The following is a 25471-nucleotide window of genomic DNA, read 5'->3' on the forward strand; positions in this document are numbered from 1 at the left end:
AATTTTCACGGTTTTTTTCGCTTTACCGAACCGAACGATAATGAAAAATGTCGGCATAAAGAAATTTTTCACCTCGGAGTGTATAGAATTGTTGTGGACCAGCCCGGACAATATTAAGAAAATTGCAGTAGAATACCAAATAGTTGAATTTATATCGAATACTATTTAAAAAAATTATACAAGTAAAACTTAAATCCAAGCAAACAGCAGAAAAGTGCTTCATGCACCACAGACAATTATACACATACCTTTACACAAAACTCCAAAATTACCCAACTCTCCGTCAACCCTAAAAAAAAAAAGAAAAAGCCAAAACTGAAAAACTTTTTTGGAAGTTCTTTGTCGATTGATTTTGTAAATTTACTTTTTTGTTTTTATTGTTATATTTAATTTAAATGAAATATATGAAACAAAAACGTGAATTTATTTTGCAAATAATTTTCTTTTATAAAATATAAATCTATGAGCATTAAATCAAAATGAAAATCAGCTCCCTCCCTTGTTGTGCTTCATCGTCATCAACACTACTCCTACCACCACTACTACTGTCGGCGCTTCCATCATTAACTGTCTCAGTCTCTGATCCTGTTGCAAATAAAAAAGCACTCAACATCTTTGTCGCAACATCAAAGAAAGCCATTTTTAACCCGTCCACACCCACTCAACAAAAAACCTTTCGTTGTCGTCGTCTTCTTCTTAACATTGCAAATGTCAAATTTACTTTGTTTTTGTTATTTGCTGCTCTTCTCAACATCTTAATGACAGTGGTGGTAGTGGCACCAGTTATAGTACTTTTACGTTTGTTTGTCCACAACACGTAACTTCAAAGGTAAAATTATAAATTTGTATTTAATATTGTTATATTCATACATACAGTAGATACGGTAGATACTTACATATTGTATATGTACATTAGGGTATAACTATTAACATTTATTGTATATATGCAAGTTGGGATATCATAGACCATTAAAAAAAATGGGAGAAACTACGTTATTTTCTCGCGGTTGTTTAAAAGGTTCAGGGCCTAAATGTCTGTCCGTCTGTTTTTTTAACTAGTTTTTTTGAAGGCTCCATAAATCTCGGGAATCCAAATTTTAACTTACTGAATTAGATATACTTTTAAGAATTTAGCTGCTTAAAACTAGTAATTTAGGTCTATAGGAATCGGAAATAGGGTCAAAACAAATATTATTAACAAAATCTAGTTTATGGAATTTTGATTAAGAAATAGTATAATTGCATAAAAATCAAAAAGAGATAGGGTAAATGTACCAATAGTCGGCAGTTTAACTTTTTTCTCTTTTTCAAACTATCCCCCTAAAGAGTCCATAAATGTTATTACGATGATTTTTAGTTATTTCAATTATGTGTTTAGTTAAGTTTTATATCTATTTAACTTTTTTGAAAAACAAATAACTAGTTTTTAGTAATTTGTAAATTTTGTTAAAAACTCCACATTTTCCAATAGTCGGCACCAGAGTTCCTAAGTTCGACAAAAAAAGTCCCTATAGTCGGCAGTAGATTTTTTGTTTGAAAAAAGCATATTTATTTATAGAAAAAAGTGATATATACACAATTTTCCAAAGAAAATTTTTAATTAAATTTTTTCTATAGAAATAACTGTAATAATATCGTTTTTTCTGTAGAAAAATATGTTATGAACATAATTATAATTGTAATAAGTATACATAATAACATTTTTTTCTATAGAAAAAGAGTTATACATGCAATTTTCTGTACAATATTATATTTTTTGTTAGAGAAAAAAGTAATTTTTTATAGGGAAAAGTGTTATATGTACTGTTTTTTAAAGAAAATCTTTTATAAAAATATGCAATTTCCTATAGGAAAAAATTTAACATAAGTTTCATAGAGGATATTATAATAAGAACACTTTTCTATAGAAAAATTGTCATACTAGGAATTTTCTATAGAAAAAAAATGTCATACTCATAATTTTTTTGTAAAAACACAATTAAGAAGCAATTTTGCTAGAAAAAATTTCAATATGCAAAATTTTTAATAGAAAAAACTGTTTTACACATATTTTTTGTATAGAAAATTATATTCTGTAGTAAAAAATTGAAGGGTGTGAAGTTAAATTCGTCGGCCAGATACGTCCCACAACATATTTGTCAAATACGTTCCACATACTGTAAAATTCGTTTTCATATTAAATTAATTGATTTTTTAATAAAACAAACGCCAAATAAAATGTTTTTGTGAAAAAAAGTAAAAATATATTAAAATTTATTCCGAAAATAAATATGTAAAAAAAAATTTATTAAAATAATTGTATACTCATAAAAAATGGTGGTTAAATAAAAAATTTTCAAATGAAAAAAATCGACACTTTGAGAAGACATGAATTGGGGTACCGGCATAGTGGAAGTAGCCCAGGACTAGTTCTTTCCAAAAATATATAGTTTATATGCAATTCCAGCTCTGGATAATTTTTACGAATTTATGAAAAAACATAAAATTATGCCAAAAAATCAGGAATTTTCAAGTGGCTCCAATGGGTATTTAGAGAAGACATGAATCGGGGTAGCGAAAAACTGGAAGTATCCCAGGACTAGTTCTTTCCCAAAACATATAGTTTATATGCAATTCCAGCTCTGGATAATTTTTACGATTTTTTAAAAAACACAAAATTTTGCCAAAAATTCTGAAATTTTCAAGTGGCTCCAACGGGTATTTGGAGAAGACATGAATCGGGGTAGCGAAAAACTGGAAGTAGCCCAGGACTAGGTCTTTCCAAAAACATATAGTTTATATGCAATTCCAGCTCTGGATAATTTTTACGATTTTTTAAAAAACACAAAATTTTGCCAAAAATTCTGAAATTTTCAAGTGGCTCCAACGGGTATTTGGAGAAGACATGAATCGGGGTAGCGAAAAACTGGAAGTAGCCCAGGACTAGTTCTTTCCAAAAACATACACTTTATATGCAATTCCAGCTCTGGATAATTTTTACGATTTTTTAAAAAACACAAAATTTTGCCAAAAAATCAGAAATTTTCAAGTGGCTCCAACGGGTATTTAGAGAAGACATGAATCAGGGTAGCGAAAAACTGGAAGTAGCCCAGGACTAGTTCTTTCCAAAAACATATAGTTTATATGCAATTCCAGCTCTGGATAATTTTTACGAATTTTTGAAAAAACGTAAAATTTTGCCAAAAAATCAGAAATTTTCAAGTGGCTCCAAAGGGTATTTAGAGAAGACATGAATCAGGGTAGCGAAAAACTGGAAGTAGCCCAGGACTAGTTCTTTCCAAAAACATATAGTTTATATGCAATTCCAGCTCTGGATAATTTTTACAATTTTTCAAAAAACACAAAATTTTGCCAAAAATTCTGAAATTTTCAAGTGGCTCCAACGGGTATTTAGAGAAGACATGAATCGGGGTAGCGAAAAACTGGAAGTAGCCCAGGACTAGTTCTTTTCAAAAACATATAGTTTATATGCAATGCCAGCTCTGGATAATTTTTACGAATTTTTGAAAAAACATAAAATTTCGCCAAAAAATAAGGAAATTTCAAGTGGCTCCAAAGGGTATTTGGAGAAGACATGAATCGGGGTAGCGGAAAACTGGAAGTAGCCCAGGACTAGTTCTTTCCAAAAACATATAGTTTATATGCAATTTCAGCTCTAAATTATTTTTACGAATTTTTGAAAAAACATAAAATTTTGCAAAAAATTCAGAAATTTTTGGAGAAGACCCATTAAAAACTATTTTAAGGGTTGTACTTACATAACCAGTTACTTTTCAGTGACTAGTAATTAGCGTCTGCATAACTTTGAGGTACTTTAGTAATGACTGTTAATCTAGTGTAGGAGTATGAGCTTTATTTTCGATTTGTTACTTAGTTTTCATATTTTAACCGATTGCGTGAAACAATTGTGTTTTACAAATAAGATAACAAAATAAATTTGCAGGTGAATGTTAAAACCATTATTTGAAGAACAATAGAAAATCTAAGCACAGGAGCAGTGACTAGAACATTTGACTAGCAAAAAAAATAATGCTGCATGTACTTCCTGGGTATTTCATATATTCTTGAAGAACTATATTTAACATTTCCCAAAGAAATAGCATTTGATTTTAAAATTTTAACTTATTTACCCATTTACTACCATAAAATTGTTAGTATATATATTTCTTTATAGGGCGATTCTGTCAACCGATCTTGACAACTTTATTTGGCAAACATTTTTAATTTTAGAGTTAAAAAAAATAGAAAAAATTTTTTGATGGCACATTCAAAATATTTTGTGTGAATATAAACTGACCCTAATATGTGATGAATCCGTTAGCGTAAATCATTTTGATCGAGGGAAGCAAAAGTTATAGAGGGTTTCACTTAATTATTTAAAAAAATCCGTAAAATTGTAGTATTTATATGTGTAATATTTGAAAAAATTGCACATAATTGTAAAAATTATTCAAATTTAGCGCATAAGATTTATTTTAAAAAAAATTTAAGAAATTTCATTTCAGTAATGTTTTAACTTGTTGCCTATAGTTTTTGAAAAATATAGAATTAGTAAAATTAAAAAATAACAATTAATATCTGAATATTGCGAGCATGATTTATATGGGAATGCAATTAAAAAATTAAAGTTTGAAGGAATTATTTATAGAGCGATGCTTTTTGATGCTGGGTACATTTTATTTCAGGAGCGGATCCAAGGTGTGGAAAAAATAAAATTTAAAAAACTTTGATAATTGCTCATATATTGACTATCAAACAAAAAATTAAATTGATTAAACCAAAAAGGTAATGTTTAACTTTAAATACTGTGAATTAATTTATATCAGGGTAGGTACAAATATCGCGGTAATTCATAATTTTTAAGAATTTATGATGAGAGTGATACAGGTAGCAAAATATTATGTAAATTTTTACACAAATTAAAAATGTTTTTGCATCTGTGTCAATTGGATAGGTCGTTTTGGGTCTTGTTAGGGTCGGGTTTTTTATATATGATTTATATAAATTCTTAAAGGGCATAATGTTGCAGGTAATAATAAAGTTAAAACGGAGTCGCTTAGACTCTACTTGAACGTTAAAGTGCACTGAACTTTCACGATAACCATTCACAGGTAATATTTTACAATTTGTTGTGATAAATGGAAAATGAATCTCAAAAACCCTAAACTAATTTAAAAAATTGTGAAATCTTTGATTTTTAATTTTCTTAAAGACTTTATCTAGAAAGTCAGTCGAATTTCCTAAATAATAAAAACATTTTTAAAATTTAAAGGCTTCACAAATGCTCTAGAAAAAGTAGCAAAAGTAAAATTTGTTGTGAATATTAGAAAATGTATTTAAAATTTCACAATCTAAATCTAAAAGAGCCGAAAAAAGCAATTTGTTGAGAAAATTTGAGATTTCATTTCAGCAATCCAAGCCCACTCCAAACTATTGTATAGTTTTTAAAATTACATTTATTGTATTCGTAGATGTAGTGAAGTTTTTACAGTTACAGTTTTTACAGTTTTTTACTGCCTGGAATTCAATCTTTCACGAGCAAATAATTTACCTATGCACATATTTAAATTACTCCAATTTTTGTAAAACTTAATGTTTAAAAAAATCGTAAAATTTACCCAGAGCTGGAATTGCATTTAATCTATATATTTTTGGAAAAGTCAGATCCTGGTTTACTTCGGCTCTGTTGGTACCCCTATTTATTTCCTCTCCAAATACTCGCTGCAGCCACTTGAAAATTTCTGATTTTTTTTTGACAAAATTTTGTATTTTTTAAAAAATCTTAAAAATTATCCAGAGCTGGAATTGCATATAAACTATATGTTTTTGGAAAGAACTAGTCCTGGGCTACTTCCAGTTTTTCGCTACCCTGATTCATGTCTTCTCTAAATACCCGTTGGAGCCACTTGAAAATTTCTGCTTTTTTGGCAAAATTTTATGTTTTTTCAAAAATTCGTAAAAATAATTTCGAGCTGAAATTGCATATAAACTATATGTTTTTGGAAAGAACTAGTCCTGGGCTACTTCCAGTTTTCCGCTACCCCGATTCATGTCTTCTCCAAATACCCTTTGGAGCCACTTGAAATTTCCTTATTTTTTGGCGAAATTTTATGTTTTTTCAAAAATTCGTAAAAATTATCCAGAGCTGGCATTGCATATAAACTATATGTTTTTGAAAAGAACTAGTCCTGGGCTACTTCCAGTTTTTCGCTACCCCGATTCATGTCTTCTCTAAATACCCGTTGGAGCCACTTGAAAATTTCAGAATTTTTGGCAAAATTTTGTGTTTTTTGAAAAATTGTAAAAATTATCCAGAGCTGGAATTGCATATAAACTATATGTTTTTGGAAAGAACTAGTCCTGGGCTACTTCCAGTTTTTCGCTACCCTGATTCATGTCTTCTCTAAATACCCGTTGGAGCCACTTGAAAATTTCTGATTTTCTGGCAAAATTTTACGTTTTTTCAAAAATTCGTAAAAATTATCCAGAGCTGGAATTGCATATAAACTATATGTTTTTGGAAAGAACTAGTCCTGGGCTACTTCCAGTTTTTCGCTACCCCGATTCATGTCTTCTCTAAATACCCGTTGGAGCCACTTGAAAATTTCAGAATTTTTGGCAAAATTTTGTGTTTTTTGAAAAATTGTAAAAATTATCCAGAGCTGGAATTGCATATAAACTATATGTTTTTGGAAAGAACTAGTCCTGGGCTACTTCCAGTTTTTCGCTACCCCGATTCATGTCTTCTCTAAATACCCGTTGGAGCCACATGAAAATTTCAGATTTTTTGGCAAAATTTTATGTTTTTTCAAAAATTCGTAAAAATTATCCAGGGCTGGAATTGCATATAAAGTATATGTTTTTGGAAAGAACTAGTCCTGGGCTACTTCCAGTTTTTCGCTACCCCGATTCATGTCTTCTCCAAATACCCGTTGGAGCCACTTGAAAATTTCAGTATTTTTGGCAAAATTTTGTGTTTTTTAAAAAATCGTAAAAATTATCCAGAGCTGGAATTGCATATAAACTATATGTTTTGGGAAAGAACTAGTCCTGGGATACTTCCAGTTTTTCGCTACCCCGATTCATGTCTTCTCTAAATACCCATTGGAGCCACTTGAAAATTCCTGATTTTTTGGCATAATTTTATGTTTTTTCATAAATTCGTAAAAATTATCCAGAGCTGGAATTGCATATAAACTATATATTTTTGGAAAGAACTACTTCCACTATGCCGGTACCCCAATTCATGTCTTCTCAAAGTGTCGATTTTTTTCATTTGAAAATTTTTTATTTAACCACCATTTTTTATGAGTATACAATTATTTTAATTAATTTTTATTTTACATATTTATTTTTGGAATAAATTTTAATAAATTTTTACTTTTTTTCACAAAAACATTTTATTTGGCGTTTGTTTTATTAAAAAATCAATTAATTTAATATGAAAACGAATTTTACAGTATGTGGAACGTATTTGACAAATGTGTTGTGGGACGTATCTGGCCGACGAATTTAACTTCACACCCTTAAAAAATTGTAATCTTCTGTAGAAAAAGCTATTATAGAAGTAATTTTCTATAGAAAAAAATCAATCAATTTAAATCAATTTTTGTCAAAAAAATCATTTAATTTCATATAAATATTCACTTGTTTAAGGTGGCACTAAAACTAAATTTTTTTTAAGAAAACTGACAGTACTACAAATGCTGCAAAGCTGTCACTAAAAAACGTCAAATATAGAGGAAATTAGTAATCCTACTTAAATTTACTCATTTCATAAAGCAAAAAGACCATATTTTCTATGAAATATAGATCAAACCTTAATAAATTTGTACAGCTTTTCTTATTTATTTACATTTTTATGTAAAAGATGCCGACTACTGGGTGATGCCGACATTAGGTGCATTTACCCTATAGGCAGTGATGAGACACGATTTGACAAAAATATAGTTTTTGGCAAAAATGGTCGTTTATAAATTTTAAAATAATAAAAGGAAAAACTTAAAAAAATAATTAGTTTATATTAGAAATTGTTCAATTGCTTTTAAATCCAAATGACCTTACAAAACTATTTTCATTTGGATCTTCGCTCCGGAACGACCCGGGTCATACTCGGCCAAAGATTGTGTATCCAGCGACAGCTATATCAACCGAAAGTTTTTTCCCCAGTAAAGAACTATCGGCCACAGTCGAGCTGTTACAACAACAATGAAACTATTTTCATTTCTTATACAACTTTGATAATCACGTGGTGGTATGCAAATATTTCGCCGGTATTAGTTATATCCCTAATGTATATATTAATTTAGTTGATTTGTTCATTTTCCAAATATTATTTAGCTGAAACAAATTTGAATTCAGCTAGTATTAATTACAATTTTTCTCTATTATACCCTTCACCTTCGTGAGTTTGTCATTCAGATTGTAATTTCTATAATATAATTTTCTGACCGTATAAAGTATTATTACTTATTACAAGGGCAAGGATTTGTACATATTAATAGATATTCAAATCTTAAGTTTTTGACAACAGATATAGAGGTTTTTAAGGACTGTTTTAATACCACTTTAACTGAATCACGATCTCGAGAAAGACAAATATAAAGACTAAGAAACAACATTAAATAGTATACATTTTATTTCTAAAGGTGGAAAACTTTTTAGCAATTCTAATAACATTTGGTTAATGAATGTATTTTTGTATAAGTTATATTTCTTCCGAATTTTATGGTTTGGTTATGTTTTAAAGTGAATTATGGACGTGAGAGATATGTAAAAACAAAATTTCATTCAAGTTATATTTTTATATGGACGGACTCAGAAATTGATACTAAATCTAAATATATAAATATGTACCAAATTTGTTTGTAAACATGAAATACAGAGAAAACAAAACAATTTGTTATAGAAAAATTAAAAAATATGCAAAGTATGCCACAAAAATGTTGGAAATATGCAAAATATATGCAATTTAAAGCAAAATATGTATTTATAACAAAATCTGCAACAACAAATCGATGCCATTTTGTAGCAAATTCTTTGATTCGAAAAGAAAACATGTTAAAACTTATTTTGAGTTACTGACTAACATGCATTTGCAAAGAAATCCTTACGCTGCTTATTACGAATCCTTATAGCTAGATAGTGCATTTGTTTTAAACAAGTCCGCTTCTGTCTGTATATATGTTGAAATCAGTTTTCAGCAGACCTTCGATATTTTTTTGAAATCTGAATCTTCAGATATACTCTATATTTTTGAAATTTCATACAAATTTCAGACTTATTATCCATCTTTCGATAAAAAATAATAATAAATTACAACATACAGCATCCATCATTCGGTAAATTTTGGTCCTTTTTGTACTTCAAAATTTATTTTTTTATAATATTGATCCTTAAAGTTTGAAATTAAACATGTTGATTATTAAAACCAAGGAGGTTTTTCAAGAGGTACCTTTTGAATTTTCTATAATATTAAACCTGGAAACATTAAATTATGCATATAACTAAAGGTGTAAGACTGTCGAGAGTTTCAACGTGAGCACCTGCCGTGTCGGCCTTATCTCACGGTGGTCTTTTTCATCCACAGGGTAGACTTGAGAACGGTCTACCATCGCCCCTTTGTCTTCAATGAAGACTCAGGTGGCAATTTTTGGACATTGGCTATGACCGGTACCATGCGCAAGTACTTTGCTGGAGTACTCGAGCTATCTAATCTTTTGCCAAAGTAGTCACGTTGTAAGACAACCACACTTCTATGGCTCTGTTGATTCGGCAACAGCACCTAGAGACGTAACCGGTGGACCGAAGCACGATCCATCAATAAGCCGTAGACATTGTTCTTACTCACATTGGACAAGGAAGGAAAATTAATTGGTATCACTTGTACATGATACCTTTCATCCATCATCATTCAACCCAGCACACATCTCATTTATCCGACACATTCATAGAGAAAAACATACGACACACTCATTTAGATATACGGGTAGATGTGTGCCGCATATCTCTACATTCATTCCGTATCATATACAATTGACTCCAACCCATTTCCAACGCTTAGTCCCACAGTCACTCCTCTGTGGGGTATCTGTTGATTTTCGGCAACAGCACCGAACTTATCCCGAAATATTGACTATTATCATGCATCAGTCTTTTAACCGCCACTTATACTCTTCCCGCGAATTTGGGTTCAACCAACAGCCACTACGTGGATCCCGAAGGAACCTCAACCAACTGACCAGCCAGGACATAGTCCTGCGGGCAACTGGCCACCCTTAGTACCAGATTATGCGGTGCTCTGGTCTGACCTCAGGCAATCTATGCAAGGACTAAGCCAAACAGTAGACTGAGAACACCAATTTTTCAATTCCGGTCAGATTGGAGGTATTGGGCCCTCTTTATACCCCGGGATTGCAATAACACCAAGGCGGAGGTCTCGCCAAGGTAACATGCCCCCGGGGGGAAACTAAAGGTATAATTTAGAATCTGTAAAATGGGACTTTTTGGTATTTTTTCGTAATTTAAAAGGTATTTTTTGCAACTTAAAATTAACCATGTAGCGCGCGGAGTGAATGAGTATCTATAAAATGAAACTTTTTATTACATATTCGTTCTTCAAAAGTAATTTTTGAATTCTCTATAATATTGGAACTAGAAAAATTGTGTTCAATAAAAAAATATAAAAATTTAGAGAAACAAGCAGTCCTAAGTCAATTAAACACATATTAACGGATATATGTATGTACATATAGGGACAGGCAAATCGAATATTTTACTTGTTTTTATCCCCTTTTCAATTTGGAAAGGAAATAAGACGATTTGTGCAAATTTGAATTTATAATAACTTTGACTCATAGCGAATCAATATTTATGTAGATTTAAATGCTGCAAGAATTCGCGAACTCGATGTTTATTTAGCATTGCAAAATTTATATTTTGCAATGTTAAAAGTGGAATGCTTTCTGTTTTAGATGTGATTCTATGAATTTTTAAATGCTTGCCGAGTGAATATACACCGTTTTTTACGTTGTATAACCCTTCTTAACCTAACCTAAACCTAAATGCTTGCAATAAGTGAAACAGATAGTTCCTAAAGCAAGGCAATTGCAATGTGTGTCGAATTGCTTTAAGAAGTTGTTGTACGAAAGATCAAAATGTTTTGCAAGTTCTACAAACGGATCGAGTGGGGAGGGTATTATACGTTTGTAACACACAAAAATATTGGTCCAATACCCACTTTAAAGTATACCGATCGATTCAGATTGAGTCAATTAAGACATGTCCGTCCGTCCTCCGTCCGCAATTTTGAATATAATTTGATGAAATTTGGACCAAGCATGTTTTTTGGCACAGGTACGAAACCAATATTTCACCTAGCCCCCATACAACCGTAACTCCCGATTTGGGCTTTTTAAAAATTCGTTTTACAAAATAAACTTGTTAAAGGGATTGTTTTCAAAATTATAACATTTGTGTGCAACTTGGTTGTAAACAAAGTTGTTTAAAAGGTCGCATTGAGAATTTTGTTGCTATACTGATATTTTTAAGCAGTTTTTGTGCGTTAAATTCATTTTCTAATGAGGGAGGAAGGATCGTACATAATATTTTACATAAAAATTTCGATTTGTCCTATCATGTTTTCAACAGACAGGCAGCGGATGGACGCTGACGAACCCACATCATTTTTGATGGTGGTTATAAAACATGTTATGTAGCTGATGAAATACACACATATCGTATATTAATATCATATAATTTTAAAAGCCTCAGCTTCCACTTTAAAATCTACTGAAAAAATTAAAATAGGTTGAGATTGAACTAAGTAAGCTACTTACTAGAGTATTCAAACGATTAATCGTCGATCGGTTAATCGATTATTTTTTTACGATTAATCGTTCAAATAAATGGAAATTGTCAAATTTCTAACAACGAATAAACCGAATAATTTCTATCAATTAACCGATTAAGAAAAACTAACTATTTAGCAGTAAAATTACTATATATTTTCTACATAATTGAATATTTTTTTATAAATTTTCTTCTTTTCTTAATTTCTTAATAATTTTTCTAAAAAAGAAAAGTTATTTCATGATTTTTGAAAAGAAATCATGGAAATAATTATATAGCCTTTATTTCTACAACAAGTTTTTTGGGAACATTGTTGTGTTCTCAAGTATTTCCAATAAGTTCTTCAGCAACAGTTATAGTTGAACTAGTGTTTAAGGGAACGTATGAATTCTAGAACTCGTTGAAAATCTTAAAAACAGTAATTTCTTTATATAGAAAAGCATTTCACATAAACAGGAATGGTTTATAATATTTGAGAAGAACTAAACATAGAATTAAAGTGAAAGAAGTGAAAATCATAATTTTATTTATAAAGCGTGCAAAAGTTATTTTCCACGTTAGTGTTAACTCTGTGTACTCAGTTTTTCATAATCGGCGTAATATGAAGAAGATTATTGTAAAACGCAATAGTAACACCTAGTTTCCTTTTGTTCGAATAACCGATTAATTTTTAATTATCCGATTATTAACCGGCTAACGTAAAACCTCAAATAATTATTTGTCGAATAAACCGAATAAGGCAAAACCCCGAATAATTGAATACTCTACTACTTACCTAACTTATATATATGTACATTAATGTACGCAAACCCGTTTTTTACACGTATCTTAAGATTTTGGGAGTGTTAAGCAAGTTCTATTTATATTTTTTAAATTATTCGAACAAAAACTTTTATTCGTCATTTGTTCGAATAATCAAATATTTTTTTAAACTTAGTCGATTACTCGAATAAAAAAATATTGTTAGTTTTTATTCGTAATTTTACACGAATAATTGACAACCCTACTTCAGACCAACATACTTTTATCCTGACCGTATAAAATAATACTAAATATTTTAACATTGTTTGACCAATAGAAGTATTTTAAAATGTATATTTTTAAATGTACCTACTTCTCTAAAATTTTTTAAAAACGATAAAGGATCACGAAATTAAAAACTAAAACTAACTATCTAATGATTTAGAACATTAATATCTAATACAATATAATTAGGAAAAATTTTGACCTAAAATTGTGTATATAATTTTTTGACTTATATGATAATTTTGATTTTTTTGGCTAAAAAAGTGTATATAATTTTTTTACTTATATGATCGAATAACTTTTTATTTTTTTTAATGAATGTTGGAACTATGTGGATTATGCCCAATATTTAATAATTGTTGTTCTTATTTACCCATATTTATTTTTTAGTATATCGACTAATCCAAGCGTTTTTAGACCAGATGGCTATATCCCTTCCGGGTGGAACAACCGCATAAAGAGAAACATCAACACATTTCAATGTTATATCTGTAATTACTGTTGCTATCTAAAAAATACCAACTGGTACAAATCCTGTTATACATACATAAATTTAAGCTCATGGCAAAAACAAAGTATTAGTCCATCCGGATCGGAGCTCTGTGGTTTTAAAACTAAAGGTCCATTGTGGTTCCATTCGTAAAAAGTGAAGATCCTGAAAAAGGGCAATAAAAGTCTAGAAAAAGAGAAAACAAAAAATAGAGATATGTGTAAGATAGGAATGGAAATATGTATATATTGTCTTCTATACATATACATTTATGTATATGTTTTGTTAAAAATGGATCTAGTAAAAATCTTCCTCAAAATCCGTCACTTAAACATTCCTAAAATGTTTCCTTAACCGTTTTTTTTTCAAGCTATATAAAATATTACAAAATAAAAAAATATATAATTGAGAGCCAAGTTAATGGGACTAAAACCTATCCCATGAATATAAAATATACATTAAGTTAAAACCTATTTCAATGTGTATTTATATAATTTATTTATAGCATCCTACTACAAGTACTTTCATTAGAACTAGCAACTCGAAGTGCTTCAAATTCAGGTGAAAACCCTATGAATTTTACATTAGCGTGTCATTGCAGGGATGTTATTAATTTTTGGCAACTCTGAACTACATCTAATCTTAGTTTAAGAAACAGTTAAAATCCGATATTTGTATGTCAAAAATAAAACACATTCTCTAAATGACACTCTTATGAAAATTTCACTGGTTAAAAAAAAAATTAATGTACTTCAAATATGTTATTAGTAATGTCGACAGATTTTAACGAGCAAATGTCATAAATAGATTGATTGTTATAAATATCCGGAAAGTTCCAATCGTCCATTTTCTCCAGATCTTCTGGATTTAAAATTTTTCTAAGAACAAGAATTTGATATCAAATATCTAACCTGGAAAGACTTTAACCACCAAATATCTTCGAAAGATTGTTGGTTAAAAATTTCTATAAAGTTCCAACTGCCCATTCTCCTGGTATTTTGGATTTCAACATTTTTTTTTCCCAAGAAATTAAAATTTAAAAAAAAATTTTATATACAAACTTCATTTTGAAAAGACAAAGTTTCTCCGCCTATCGTATTTTAAAAATTTGATTCATTAGTTAAAAATTTGAAATTTTTAAGTTTTATCAATTATGTACATGTATAATTTTCATAAAATATTGGACGTTGCTTTTATTTTAGAACAGTATAGTCGACTGAAGTAATCCATTTGGTGTTTGAATGCTTTCCAAAATTGCTCCCACACAAACAAATTATTAGTATATTTCATTATCTATTAAAACAATAAATTTCTGTAAGATTTCGTTTGTGCGCAGTATATTATTACTTTAAAGTAATCATGATAATTATCGTGAATAATTGATTTGTTAGACGCGCGTATTAGGGTTTAGTTATACAATTAATTCATAAAAATTATTAAATGTTCAAATTGAGATTAATTGAGATTAAGACTACTGCATGAAACTTTTAATCAAAACGTCAAAAAATAAGAATTGTTTCAAACAATAAAAAAAACATAAAGCGATTATAAATTTCGAAGAAGGTAAATTTGTAATGTCCAGGCAGTTAAAATTATATGAAAAATTATGAAAAAATAATAAAAATTTTGCGACGCAAAATTATATTTATACGAAAAAATGTATATTTGATCAGAGTTTGGATTAATTTTAATTATCTTCTTTGGTCAGAATGAATTTGAAGACACAAACAATTTCTTCACTGGACGTAATCTGAAACTATCAGCAACGAATTTGCGAGTTTTAAATGTATGTATATTTTTTTGTTCGAAACTATTAAGTTTATGACTATAATTTAGAAACCGTTTAGAAATTATTCGTATAACAATTTTATTAAAAAAACTTGCAAATATATAAACTCGTGATCATTCTGCAGCAACTACAATCTGTATTAGATAAAGAGAACCATCTGAACTCTTACTAATCTCCTAGCATAATTCAACAAAGGATATTTTTAATTCCTTATAGTCTAGTCCTAGCAGAAATAGGAATGCATTTTCTATTTCGATAAATTTAATTTTATAAATTTTTATTTTTTTACATTTTTCTCAACTGATTCCAAGAAGTCATTTCTAAACCAGTATGCGTTCCACTGAACTAGTTCAGTAGCAATTTATAACTAGTTCCTTCCACAACAATGTTCCTAGCAACGGGTTCCAGAAGTAAAGGAGACACCACTATTTTAAAGCTTGTTGTTTAGGAATCTGAAATGGTTATATTTGCACTCGTTCTACAACTATTTTTTTTTTTTTTTTGAACAAGTGCTAAAATTTTTCTTAGATATTTTCAATTTCTATTATTGTTTTCTTTATTTTTTATACAATTATTTTTTATAAGCTTGAAAATATTGAATTTTATTTGGAATTAATTACCTAACATTTTTAAATCGCCTTTCAATTTTTTAATAATACAATTTTAAGAATTTTAATTAAAGTACTTGATTCATTAGCTCAATATTCCATTTAATAAATTACTTTGAGAATTCATTCTTTATAGGAATAAGTTCAGTTTAATAACTTAGGAGAATAGGTAATTCTTTAAAATATATATCAATTAAACTAAAATTAAAAATACAAAATTCAAACCAGTACAGTTTGTATTGGGCGAAACGATTTAATCGCATAAAACAAAGTCTAAGTGGAGATTTTCTATTGTATTTTCTAGTATATATCTACTTAATGACTAATAATTTAATTTTTTTTATTTATTTGCAGATTTGAAAATTTGTGTTAAAAATACAATGTAATGAAAAACTTTACCAGTGTTTGAACAATTAAACTTTTTAAACATAATATATAAACATTAATTAAAATAAAATAAGAAAAAAGTAAAATAACTTAAAATTAAGCTATTTCAAACATAGTAAAGTGAATTAAATCAATATAAAATAAAATAAATTATTAAGCTACGATAAATCTCTTTAGAAAGTGATAAACGAAATTAAATTATTCACACCTCAAGAATTGTTACCCATTTGTTTTTCCAGTTGTGTTTGTTTGGCATTTCCCATTTTATGTTCTTATGGTAAGTAAAGAAAATCTGATATTTATTCAATTTAAAATAAATCTGTATGCATTTCTTTCAAATTCAATATTACAATTCTTTTTTGTTGTTTAATCAAGTGAACAAAATATTCATATTGGTTGTCAAATAAATTTCAGCAATCGCAAATAAAAATTCCATTTATGCCTTTATACATTTGTATGTTAAGTTGCTAATAGAACTACATACATATGTACATACATATGGGATATTACATGTCAAGTTACCCAAAATTTAAAATAGTCCATATGCATTTGAAAAAAAAGTTATTTTGAATATAATACACCGTCCAACACCATTTTTCACACACGAACCAAACCATATACATACGAAAGCACATAATTTATATGGTATAACTGCGTACTCAGATTTTCATTTTCTGATCGTTTGTCCTTTTAAAAGGATTTTAAAATTTGAGGTGCATACAATTTTCAAAAATTTTTATAAAATATTTTAAGCCACCCTATTATAACAATATGGGTATCAAACTAAAGAGAACAATTGCAGTATTTTTATCTCGTATTTTGTTTTATTTTTCAAGAATAAAAAGATGTAAAAAATATCCTTATAAAAGTTTATTCTTTATTATCCTTGAAATTTTATGTTCAACAAAAAATATTCATAATAAAGATATTAGAATGGAGTACAAAAGTCTGAAATTTGGTCTTCATAGCTCCATCTGTTTAATTTTTGTAATATTTTTTAAATATCTCAATAAATTAATTAATAAAATTTTCCCCTCTAAAAATTTCAAATTCCTTTTTTTGTTAAAATATTATGTAGAAAAATTAGAAATTTGTTAGTATATAGTTTTTATTAAAAAATACAACCACGATATACATAAATATTTAAACAAGTTAGGGAAGTATAGCCGGACTTGGCCTAGCATATCATACCCTACACCAGTTGTAAATTTCTTTCAAATGTGATTTATTTTAGCAAATAAAATATTTATGTTGAATTTTATTTCAATTGCGACATATTGAAGAAAAACTAATTTTCTGAATGTGGGCTAGAGTCAAATAGAGATTAAAGGACTGCACAATACAACAATAATGCGACAATTTGTTAAACAAATATCGTGTGCGGCATCATTATCCTGAAGTGGATTTTAGAATTCGGAACATGCTTGTTTTAATCACTAAATCGTCATAATCATACGAAATAAAATTTTATATATTTTAAGACATATTATCTCAACCACCGGTTATGTTTAATTGGTAGATATTTTGTCGGAAAACTGTCAATTTAACGTTAGGATAAAAAATTAACAGACATTGGGATAATGGGGGTAGGTAATTGGTATAAATAATAAATTAAATTAAACAAAATATTCTCAACAAATTTTTTTTTTAATTTGAATACATCTTAACTTTTAATTTTTTTACAAAGAACTAATAAAGATAAAGACATGAAATTTGGGAGCCTGCAACTCCATATTTGTAAATATAACATATATTTTTTTCTAAAAAAACTGACTATAGAAAATAAGGATATTAAAGGATTAAAATTTAAAAGGACATTTTTTTAGTTTTTTTATTCTAACATTTTAAAACTATTTTAGTTGTAAAAATACTGTTATTCTCCTCTTTCAATCGATACCTATATTGACCTACTAGACTAAACCAAATTTAAGCTAAATATAATTATACTTACTCTTCCTTTTAAACTTTAAAGTCCTTTTAAAGGAAGAAACGATCAGAAAATAAAAAACCAAAAATGTAGTTTAACTATATCAAGTATGTAGTTTCCAATGTGTAGGATCTAGCTCATGGGTGCAACAATTTTTCCCAATTTGTTGTACGGTGATATATATAAATATCTTTTTGTGTAATTTTCTAATGCAATAAAAATAATTTATTGATTTAATCTAGGTACGTAGGTTGATAGAAAAAATTAACCTAGCCCACTATCGGTCCTGTTGTGCGCTCCTTATCAGGGGAAAAATGTTTACGGAGTGTATGCTTTTTCAATGTTTAGAAACTGAGTTTCCTAAACGTAATTCATAAAAATATTCCATTTACTGTAAGTGAGGGTTTAATTTCCTGAATAACATCACTTCCAAAATACTTAGATCTAACTTCGACGAATTCCTGGCTAAAAAAGTAATCAAAAATTTCACTGTCAGACATTCGTCTGAATCCGCACGGCCATATTTTGTGAACTAAAGACCTTATGCACAAGCAATATTTTATTTTATAAAAGGTTTATAAAACAAAATTTCCATATAAAATTTTATTTATAAATATTTTATACCAAAAAAATTTGTTTATATATAAGGCCTTAAGTAGATAAATTCACAAAAGGAGTTAGAACAATATCACAAAAAAGAGGCGGTTATATCATGTCCATGCACACATCGTATCACAGTGCTAATTTTAAGAATTTAAATACAATAAGATAGGTTATGTCAAGAAGGGTTATACACCGTAGACAACGATGTTTGTCTACTCGGAGACCACAAGGTCCATTGTGATTCCCTTTAATAAAGTGTAGATTCAGATAACAGAGAATCCAAAACACAACCACAACACAAGAATGAAAATTCAGATAAATACAATAAGATAATATCATTAAAATTGAAAACATATATAATCAATAAATCAATATTTAAAGCGGAAGTCAATTTTATAGAAAATTCTTGTATGTGTTTTTTTATTTTTTTTTTACTTAAGTGCTAAATTGTCCCAAAGGCTTCAATGCGTTAATTTTTCCTTTTCGCTGCAATTTTAAATATCTGACTTCATACGATTTACACTTTATTGAATAAAGCCGACAAATAAATAATATTTTGATACACTAGGAATTCCCAAATATTACAAAATTTTATTTTTGATCAGCTCAGTTTGTAGGTTAAGATTTCAATAAAACTTCGGAGATATATTTTATATTATCTGCCATACAATACTCAATTAAAAATTTAACGCTTGTATTTATAAAAAAATCTTATTTTAGTTTTTAAGCTCACAATATTTAAAGCACACATAAATAAACAGTAAACCTACATTAAGTATTGTATTGTTATACCCTACACCACTATAGTGGGGAGGGTATTATACGTTTGTGCTGATGTTTGTAACATACAAAAATATTGGTCCAATACCCACCTTAAAGTATACCGATCGATTCAGAATCATTTTTTGAGTCGATTAAGACATGTCCGTCCGTCCGTCTGTCCGGCTGGCTGGCTGGCTGTCCATGTAAACCTTGTGCGCAAGGTACAGACCGCAATTTTCAAGATAATTTGATGAAATTTGGACCAAGCATGTTTTTTGGCACAAGGACGAAGCCTATTGAAAATGGTTGAAATCGGTCCATTATTTCACCTAGCCCCCATACAACCGTACCTCCCGATTTGAACTTTTTATGCTATAATTACGTCAAATATTCTGCTATCTCTCTAAAAATTGGCACAAATAAGTTTTATATAAGTATAAATGATACTGCGGATCGGCCTATATTTGACCCTAGCCCCCATACAAACCCCCCTTCAAAAAATGACTTAAACGTCTAAAATTGACTTGTAACCATTTGTATCGCAATGAAACTCAACAAAACTAACTGTTATTTAGAAATATATCCTTTTCCCAAATTTACCGAGGATCGGCCCATATTTGACCTATATAATGCCTTATTTAGAAATTTTAGTTTTTTATCAATAAATGGCTTAAATATTTTGGAATTATGGTAATATTCAACATAAAAGTTTCTTTACAAAAAATAAAAATTTTATAAAAAGTAAAAATTGTAAAAATATACTCATGGTGTAGGGTATTATATGGTCGGCCATGCCCGACTATACTTTCCTACTTGTTTTTTGTATAACATTAGTACTAAAAATTTAGCCGTCATTTTATGTGTTAGTGTTGCGTACAATTAGCATAAAATGCATTTATAAAAAATAAAAAATTTAAAAATATACACATGGTGTAGGGTATTATATGGCCGGCCATGCCCGACTATACTTTCCTACTTGTTAAATTTTATATTTTAGTTTATAATATATTACATACTGAGACAAAATAAACGAAAATTAAAGTACCTGATCCGCAAGTACGTCCAAAATCTTAAGATACGGTCTGTATTTAGTACCTTTAAGCATATATAAGTCTGTCAAAAAAAAGTTAAAATAGTGTATTTTCATTTAACAAATTACACATAGTAGTCTGTAAAGCGTCTGCATTGAAATGTTGAGCAACTTTTAACTTTTGACGTGCCGGCAGCTGATCAGGGTTGTAATTTGGTTTGGTGTAGAATAAAAATGTACTAATATGAAATAAATTTCACCAACAAGGAAAGAAAAATATTAAAACTTAAAACAAAAATTAAAAATTTTTTAACAGTAATAGAAAGATCAATATGACGCGCGGTGTGTAACTAGCAGCTTATAAAACGCGAACAAGTTTGAAAAGCGTATTATAAAAATATACTAATATGAAATAAATTTCACCAACGATAAAAGAAAAAATTAAAACTTGAAACAATTTTTTAAGTAATAGTGTTAAAAAACCTTTAAAGAAAGATCAAAATGACTCACAGCTTATAAAGCGCGAACACGTTTAAAAAGCGTTAAACGCACGCGTGTTGTGTTCTTCCTCCTGTTTGGGTCATTATTAGATTTTAAGAAGATTTAGCAAAGTCTGTCCATCTGTTGAAATTTCGATAGGGACTACTCGGGAGGAGCTAGATGAAATTCTGAGTGTTATGTAATGACAGCGATGAAATTCAGCATGAACAAGTATTGTATGAGCCAAAATCTCTCTACTAACTTCTGTGAAGATCGATACATAATTAACCCTACTCTCCATATTAGGTTCCCTTCTGAAAATTACTTTCATCTTTTATAACTCAACATTTTATAACTTTCACATTTCAATATTTGAATTTTTTTACAAATTCAAATGGCTGCACAAATTTAATATACAAATTTGTTAACAAATATTTTTTTATATTTTAATATTTTGTGTAAAATTTTGTCATTTCAGTGGATTAATTCCACTGAAATGACAAAAAACAAGCAAAAATTTTCTGTAAAAAAACTCCGACTTTCTCTATAATTATGTTTGTGTAATTGAAATATTACAGTTTCACCATTAATCCAAAAATTATTACAAATACTCTAATTCCTTTTTTATTAAGTTTTTTAAGTAAAAATTATTTGTTATTATCAGGGCAAGGATTTCTATGCAAATGCATGTTTTCTATCAGTAACTCAAAATAACTTTTAACTAGTTTTCTTTTCGAATCAAAGAAATCATATTTTGTTATAAATGCATAAATTGCATATTTCGGTTTAAACTGCATATTTTGCTTTAAATTGCATATATTTTGCATATTTCCAACATTTTTAAAGCATAATTTTTAATTTGTCTATTTAATATTTTTACATCAAATTTGGTATTTACATATTTAGATTTTTTTTAAATAAATATTAACAAATTTCGATTTCACAACAAAATACAATTTTACATTGTTTTATTTAATAAAGATATTTTGACTTTGTTATGCTAAGTGTAACGTGCAAAATATTAGTCCTCAAACTATCGGTTTAGTATCAATTTCTGAGTCTGTCTATCTGTGTGCCCATATAAAAATATAACTTGATGAAATTTTGTTTTACATCTCTCTCATGTCCATATTTCACTTAAAAATATTTCCAAACTATAAAATTGCGAAGAAATTTAATCTATACAAAAAAATTCATTCACCAAATTTTATTAGAATTTCCATCAAGCTTTCCACTTTTAGAAATTAAATATATACTATTTAAAGTTGTTTCTTGGTCTTTATATTTTTTCGAGGTCGTGGTACCGTTAAAGTGTCCTCAATTTATATATGTTGTCAAAAAAGATCTGAATATGGACCGATCCTCATTAAATTTGGTGGATGAGATTATGTTTATATACATAAATGTTATTTATGATGAATTTAGTAGTGACATTAATATAAATAAAAAATATAAGTCAAAATTTTGTGTAGAAGAGTACAGTTTGGATCGTCTAAAGGCAATGTGTAATGAAGCCATCACAAATCGAGAGGTAAAACGGATGAAAAATTAGACAGTCGTATTCATTTCTTATAGTGATTAAAAAAAACAACCAAGTCGCATTAGATCAGAAATGTATATTTATGTAAACTCATACAAAAATAAGTAAGAAGTTATAGTCAGGCGAAACCGACCATATAATACCCTACACCTGTATATGAATAAAATGTGATTTATTTTTCATAAAAAAGTATTTAAGTTGAATTGTACCTTGCATCAGATATACTAAAGCCATTTACTGTTTAATAAAACTGTGGATATTTAAGTAAGATTTTTGGGGAGGGGTGTCTTTTTAGAGGGGCTAGGGTCAAATGAGGCCTTATAATTATAAAGTTCATCAGGGTCATCAAGACTAGTATAGAACTTGGTTTTGCATCTTTTTGTCGAGATACGAGTATATTATACATAATTATGAATTTCAAAGCTCTATTCCGCGGGTTCAGTTCTATGGGGCCTAGGTAAAATAATGGAAATAATAGAAGATTATGTACCAAATTTCATTCAATTATCTCCAAAATTGCGACCTGTAGTTTGATTACAAGGTTTACAAGTCCTATTCGGGGTTACAGTTATATGGGGGCTAGGTGAAATAACGGACCGATCTTAACAATTTTCAATAGGGTTCGTCCTTGATAATAGAAGATCATGTACCAAATTTCATTCAATTATGTTCAAAATTGCGATCTGCAGTTTGATTACAAGGTTTACATGGACGGACGGACAAAGATAAATCGACCCCACTAAAGTGGTGTAGGGTATAAAAAGTGAAACAGTGTTTAATACCAATCGTGTAAACACAAAAGTATAAATCATACGACATTTTTTCTCGTTTTTGTTATGCGGAATTTATTTTAACGTTTTCTTTAAACTTTACGTACGTAAAGTATGATCGTGTAAAGGGCCATTCTTTTAAGGGCTTGCATGGGGGCTTGGATCAAATATTAAATAATACGGACTTATTTGACCCCAGTCCTTAAAAAAATTACTTTAACTTCATAATTCTTAATATCACGATGAAATTCAGCATAAATAAACTTTTATATAAACATAAATTCATCCATCAAATTTTAACATCATCCATTACTAATAATTTATTGAAAACTAATAGTATACGCACAATTGGGACGAACAACGAATTTTTCGGAGCGAATATTCGTCGTCAGAAATAGAACACACTTGGGTATATGAAAATGTATATAATCATTGCGTATGACGAAATTCGTCGTACGTAACGAACTATACGATAGGTTTATTTCTATTTCATACGCAGACGTACGACAAAATTAATTAAAACCAATTCTGGTGGCCCGAATTATCTGAAATTTGGCAGTCAGGAGTACACTTGATGATACTACAATGATATACTGGAATTATTTACAATTAAGTTCGAAAATTCGAAGAAATGTTCGAAATTTTTAAGCGGTTAAAATAATCTCAAAATTGGGGATATTCAAAATAAAATAATTTTAGTTCTTTTCGAGGCCAATTTCTTACATTTTCTTATTTCAAAATAATGTTCGAAAAAAATTAAAGGCTGTTAAAATTATCTTAAAATCGTGGAGATTCATAAAAATATAATTTCTGTTCCTTTTTCTTACTTTTCCAATTTTGAACATAATAATATAAAGTCATCTGCTTCCCTTTTCTTATCTAAACCAAGATACAACTAAGTTAAAGGCTTATAGGTATCGATAGGTACGAAAACCCTAAAAATCTAAATTTATACAATAATTTTAACCTCTATTTTCACCATGTCGAGTTATTTTGAACTTTGGGTTATGTAAACAGTTCTCATATAAACATTTTCTTAAATGTAAGAATAACTATCAGTTAAACGATTAATGGATTCAATTTTCTTCTTCTTAATAATAGTGTCCGACCGAACGTTCGGGTACGGGTTCGGAGTTCGGTAAAAAGTGAGGTTCGGTCAATTTTCGGTGTTTGGCGAAATTTTGACCGAACACCGTACGCCGAACTTTTTATAAAATATTTATTTATCATATTTTTACATCATCAAAAAGTTTTAAAAATACTGAAAATTTGTTTACAGAAGTTATTATACATCCTGGCTGTACAATAAATTTCCGATTTCATAAACGCCTTTTCAGCTGAAAAAATGAACAGTTATTTTTTCGGCTGATTTGAAAAACAATTAACCAGAAAGTGATTAAAAAGCTAAGAAAAGTGAAACATTTAATTTGAATTATCTAACTTCGACTATAAATCTTCGATCTCATTTGTAAAATTGAAATTTTCTATGTCCTTATTCTTAAACGATCTAGACATGTCAGTCAGTCAGTCTCTTAAAAGAAGGATTGGACCTAAACTATTGTTGCAGATTGATTGGTATTCAAAACAATCAAAATCGGTTTACATTTCGACATGGCCTCCATATAAGGTTCGCTTTAGAAAATGACTAACGTTCATAACAGGCTTAAAAATACTAGTATTTTTATGAAGTTATACTTAAATTTTTTATGAACCAAAATTTCATATAAATCGGCAAATTGAAATTTGAGCTCTTACAGAGAATTATATCATTGTCAATGAATCGTTTAAAAAACCAATAATAAAGGTATTAAGATATATGCATTTCACAAAAATAGTTTGTTATTAGGAATTTATCACTCTCTGGGATTCGGAATTAGTTGATAATTGGCCCAATTGCTAATTAAAGACCCTTTTTAAAAAATCTTTCGGATGTTGATATTTAGGTTTTAAATATTATAAATTTATTACTTTTTATCCATAAATTTGTTTTTCATTTAAGAACAAAGTTCGGTGTTACCGAACTTTGAAAACTGAACAAAGTTCGGGTTCGGCCCAACTTTCAAATTTACCGAAATTCGGGTTCGGTGTTCGGTACCGAACGAAATTTTGAGTTCGGTCGAACTCTACTTAATAATTCTGCCCCTTGTAGTAACATTTTATTTTGAATTTCTTCTAAATTCTTGGCACTTGATTGAGGAGTTTCAGGTTC

General features: G+C 28.9%; 1 protein-coding gene and 1 long non-coding RNA gene across 3 annotated transcripts in view; one reads left to right on the forward strand and one right to left on the reverse strand.

The window, feature by feature from the left end:
- Window positions 1–374: 374 nt before the first annotated feature.
- LOC111676782 (axin) overlaps window positions 375–25471 on the forward strand; it is a 55653-nt gene continuing 30556 nt past the window's right edge. Inside the window, exons 1-2 of one of the 2 annotated variants that reach the window (XM_046948533.1) lie at window positions 375–829; window positions 16118–16427. The gene's annotated coding sequence lies outside the window, so the exon portion shown is untranslated. The remainder of the gene's footprint in view (window positions 830–16117; window positions 16428–25471) is intronic. The other variant, XM_046948532.1, reaches the window with a different exon arrangement.
- On the reverse strand, window positions 12915–14408 carry LOC124419376. Its single transcript, XR_006940525.1, has 3 exons — window positions 14278–14408; window positions 13424–13552; window positions 12915–13365 (listed from the first exon to the last, which is right to left on the reverse strand). It is a non-coding gene; the product is annotated as an uncharacterized LOC124419376 (long non-coding RNA).

This window comes from Lucilia cuprina, chromosome 4 (genome assembly GCF_022045245.1).
Source record: "Lucilia cuprina isolate Lc7/37 chromosome 4, ASM2204524v1, whole genome shotgun sequence".
Classification (NCBI taxonomy): Eukaryota; Metazoa; Arthropoda; class Insecta; order Diptera; family Calliphoridae; genus Lucilia; species Lucilia cuprina.